Below are 5,561 nucleotides of genomic sequence, written 5' to 3'. Positions count from 1 at the left end.
AATGAGAGTCGGTCCACCAATAAGGTTGGCTGTTGGTGCAATATCTGCGTGCCTTATGTTTTGGAGATTGTTGACAGAAACAGGTATGGACTAATTTGTTTCACTACAAAAAAAGGCACTTCCGTGATGATACGTGTTTGTCACAGTAGGTCACGTTTTCTGTCATGCATGTACATCCATGACGATTTTACGACAGAATCAAGATAGTCATACTTGTGCTGTCGTGGAAGTGTTCCATGACATTACCAAAATTATCATCACGGAAGTGTCCACTTCCATGACGATAAATCGCGCGTCATGGAAGTGCTTTCGTTAAGGGTGACCGACACGTGGCATCCACCGTAACGGGTCACTGTTAAGCTATCGGGTTCAGTTTTGGATCCTATAACCTGCTAATAGCTCGGACCAAGGAGGATTTTCCACATGTAAAATTCTCATTGGCCGGAGGAAACACGTGTTGGCTCACCGTTGGGATAGATGTCATCCATTCATTGGACAGGAGGCGCCTATGATACGTCGACACGTGGAACGGCCCAACAGAGGCCCATTCCGATGAAAAGGCCAGCCTGTTTGACTTGGTCAAAAGGTAACGGGCTGGCCCACGGAAAGCCTGTTCCTATATAGCCCATTTATGGCCCGCTAACTCACAGCTCGTTACGGCCTATCAGAATTAAGCCCAGTAGCTTCATCTGGGCCGTCCAATATGATTCCAGCCCGTTGTAATTTCCGGCCCATGATGTCTTTCGGCCCATACGAGGCCATTTGTAACTCTTGGCCGATTAACGGCCCGTGGTGAATCTGGCCCGCAATGAACAGTGTACCCCTTTATACCCATTAACAGCCCATTATTCATTTGGGCCGTTTCCAACCTGTGTTATCGTTCGGCCTTCTCAGGGCCCATTTATTCTTGGGCTCATTTCCAGCATTCGGTTACTTACGCCCGTTATTGGCCTTTTCTGCTTGTGGGCCAAATTCAGCCCGTGGTTACAATCAGCCCGTTTGCAACCCGTTAATCCGTTGGGTCATTTTCATAGCATCGTCCAATACGGCCGATTAACGACGACCCGTTATTGTTGGCCCATGAACGGAGGATTCCAAATCTAGCCTGTTTACGGCCCATAATGCGATCTGTTATTGGCCCATGTTTGGCCTATCAATCATATGGCATGTAGAAGGCCCATTGATGCTACGACCCGTGGAAGGCCCATTGTTTCTACGACCCGTAGAAGGCCCATTGTTTCTACGGCCCGTAGAAGGCCCATTGTTTCTATGGCCTGTAGGAGGCCCATGGTAACTACAGTAAATATGTAGCCCATGGTCATTGTGGCCTAGTTTTAAAAAATAGGTTATCGTGGCCACTAGCAAACCGTGGAAAAAGAACTGCACTGACTACAAGCAAACAAATAAACAAGACAATAAGGAACTAAATAAGCAAGCAACTTACGCTAGGCTATCATGATTATTACACGTATTACATCCATTGGGCATCAAAGTTTGCTACCAGTGCAAATATAGGGAACAAAGCAGCATATCACATACACTGGTCGTCAAAGTTGGTGACCAGTGCAAATAAACACCGTAGCAAAACAAGTCCAGAATTGAAACCACTTCAGAAGAACTCAAGAAACAATATCCTGGGTACCCATAATGCCGGCGCTTAAATCCTCATAATTTCATCACATGAGAACATAATTGTTTATACAACTGAAACTGAAATCAACATAGAGCAAGAAGTTAGAACAGCAATCCAGTTAAAGAAATAGGTTTAAAACATACCTGTTGCGCCATTGGAGTTTCCTTGGATCCTTCATATTCGAAAGTAGTTGGTATGAGTAAATACAGTGATGCAATAGCAAAGGAGTATGGACCATAGCTACGGAATTTGACCTGAGAGCAGTTGCTCTTCTGCTTTAAACATGGAGTTTGGGTTCGCTGTGGTGGTCTTCGTGCATTGGGAACTGCAGTTGCTTTACAAACTGCTCATGTGGGGGTACTCTGTGGTGGACATGGTGCTTTGTCAACTAGAAGTGGGTTACTATCCGCTGGGGTTGGGGTTAGATGGGTTGTACCTGGTTCTCTGCCCAACGGTCTAAGTGTGCAATCTGGAAGAGTCTCGATTATGTGTGGTGGGGCAAGTTTGTGGGCCAGTACAACCATGGTTCTATCTGCATCGATGGGTAGCACTGTCTTTTGTAAAGAACGTGTTTTTGCTCCCTTAGATACTGCCATCACCCCCTCCAATTCAAATGGCTGATAAACAAGAAAAGAAATTGAACGTACAGACATTGTATGATAGACAGATGTGGTAATTCACATATATGTTGTCTAAGTAAATAGGACAACATGACACAATTTCATATATATGATGCCTAACTAAACAGGATAGCATGACACAGTTTCAGATATATGACGGATAACTTAACATGATATAATAGCATAATTCAACATATGACGAGTATCTAAACAGGATGACATGACAAAACTATATGATGTCTTTCTAAAATAGGTTGGGATGAAATAATTCACATAAATGTTGTCTAAGTATACGGGATGGCATGATATAATTGACATAATTGATTCATATACTAAGCAGCTGGCACTCGCATGTATGATCTCTAAACTAAGCAGATGGAATACAATATTGTGCATATGATGTCTAAACTAAGCAATGCAAGACACCATATGCATGATATGAGAAATATAAACATTGCAACTTAGAGCATACACCTCAAGTGGGATATAGGACTGGTCATCTGTCTCTGAATCCTCCTCTGAGGAGCTCCCTGTAACCATCGAGATATATGCTTCAACAAGTACCATTGCCTGCTCTGAAGACCTTGTTTTCACTCCTGATTTTTCCATAACCGGCTCAAATGGCTGATACACATGAAGAGTAGTTTAATATACACAGATTGTCGACAAATGGAATACGTAATGAAAAAAAAGATGGCATGAGATAATTCACATATATGATGCCTGGTTACATGGCGGTGCATAATTCACATATATGATAACTGGCTGAAAAACATGGCATTGCATAATTCCCATATACTCCCTCTGTTCCTAAATATTTGTCTTTTTAGAGATTTCAAATGGACTACTACATACGAACGTATATAGACATTTTTAGAGTGTAGATTCACTCATTTTGCTCCGTATGTAGTCACTTGTTGAAGGAACGGTGGAAGTATGATATAGAAACCAAACAGGTGGCATTCACACAAAACAAATCTAAACTAAGCTGATGACATATAAGATGAATAATGTAAGCAATGCGAGGTGCCATATGCATGATATGACCAACATCAGCATGCCGGGTTAGAGCAAACACCTCAGGTGGTAAATAGGAGTGGTCGGCTCCCTATGAATCCCCATCTGAACAGTTATCTTCCTCTGGAATACAATCTAGAATGGTGGGAGGGGGGGGGGCACTTCGCCCACCATGGAGCGGTGTCTGCATGACATTGTATTCCCACGCAACGGTCTTCTCTTTTCTCTACATGTTCAGTATGATTGTGTACAATAACTGACATGCATAATAAAAAATTAGTTAGATTTTGTAAGGCCTAAGGGGTGCATGCAGAAATCAAGACCGATGGTAGCAAACGAGTGGATAGATCCAAAACTAATGATAGCAGGTAGATTATAGCTTCAGTTTAAAAAGATAGACAATGGATCATCTACTGTTTGTTGCCCACCCAACATGAACCACATAGAAGACCCCAGATGAACAAGATAGTAGACAGATACTATTCGTTGCTGCCTCGATATAAGACCCACGGGCATTTTAAAACTCAAGTTTGAACGATAAAGTAGCAAGTAATAATAACCGATGTCTAACGTAAGCAAACACGAAACACTGCGACCTCTCTTACGGAACAGTGTAGTTCTCAGGTTCATCTGCTCAGTCAATGATGGTAATGCAGTTGGCGTGCCTGCCGGCAACGGGGAAGATGATCTGAGGCGGCGAAAGAAAGTTTGCAGGGGAAATCTCTGCTGCAGTGAACGCTTTTGTCGAGGGTGCACCTCCGGTGGGGTGGATGACGGCACGACAGGAGCAGGACATAACACACAGAGTTTTCTTTGACGCCTATCTGAAAATGAAGTAAATCTGTAAGGGCTCGTTAGAATTGGAGGATTCTATAAACGCAGGGACAGGAAAAACATAGTAATAGGATAGGAATGCACGTGCAAGACAGAGCATTTGGAAACATAGGATTTCTGTGAACCTCGGTGTTTGGTTCACATGAATTGGAAGAACACAGGAATGGAGAAACATGGTCATATTAAAGTCAAACCACGTGAAAATGAAAAAAAATAAGAATCTTATTATGCCAGTAATGCAATTAGTCATGTTCTTCATGCATATTAATTTGAAAAGGATGTCCAACTGGATATTAAAATTCCTACCATTTTTCTTTGAAAGAGACACCAAAGGAAAAAATCCTCCAGTTTTGCTTTGCTCCACTCCTAACCAAATGCACGAATAGTAGTACCATAGTAGTTCCATAGAAAAGGATCCCTAAGGGATCGACATGAATGCACAATAACAAAGTGATGCAACGAGTGTACAACCTCTTTAGCGTAGCCTTGTCGACCTCAACATCATTGGGTTGGACATGGAGGGTGGTGATGCTGGTATGACTGTCGAAGGCGGGGAAGAAGATCTGCGGCCTCTAGAAATGTCGCCGAGGGTACTGCTCCGCTGTGATGGACGGTTCCGTTGTTGGAGCAGCCCGGGTGAGGTGTACGGCGTCGAGGCTGAAGCAGGACAAGACAGACAATGTTAATCTGAAGTGGGACTCTAATATCATCTGCAATAGATGATGTAAAATACATAACCAAAAAGTGCTAGATGTAAAACGCATCAGCCGCGCCACGGCCGCTCCGACATATGTTGTAAATACTGTTTACTCCGAACTTAACTGAAGAAACTGAACTTTACAGTCGAAACTGAATTTTACTATCGAAACCGATTGAACTAGTAGAAGAGCATTGCAATATATGTTTAGGGTGTTCGAGCACTAGTAGCAGAGAAGCAGTGATCTAAATTAGCAGACGCTTGAGCAGGGAATGCACTAGCAGAGAGCAAGTCGTGCAGCAGAACCACGAGCCAGTTCTAAAGTAGCAACTCCTGTAGCTGCCGGAGGTCGTGCAGCAGTAGCGCGAGCGAGAGCAAGAGCAAAGAGCAGCGCGAACGAGAGCCAGAGCGGAGCAACAACGCAACCGACAACAATAGCAGAGTAGAGCAGCAGCACGAAGTGGTCGCCGAGGAAGCAACGACATGGGGATGAGACACCGTGGATGAAGTGGCCGGCAACGGCACCGTCGATGGAGACCCGCCATGGCCGCTTGATATCGAGCACCGACAACCTCGTGAGATTGAATAAAAGATAAAATGTAGCACTGAGTGCAGAACCTCCTTGGTGGCGCTGAGTTGGCTCGGCTTCATCGGAGGAATTGGTGAGGGTGCTGCGGTTCCGGTGGGGCAGGTCAAGACGGTGTTGTGGGGATGGAGGCGGCGCGATAGATGAGGTGAACGTCAGGGAAGCTCCTTGGAG

Source organism: Triticum urartu, chromosome 6, assembly GCF_003073215.2.
Source record: "Triticum urartu cultivar G1812 chromosome 6, Tu2.1, whole genome shotgun sequence".
NCBI classification, from domain to species: Eukaryota; Viridiplantae; Streptophyta; class Magnoliopsida; order Poales; family Poaceae; genus Triticum; species Triticum urartu.
Note: the sequence above shows the minus strand (reverse complement) of the source record.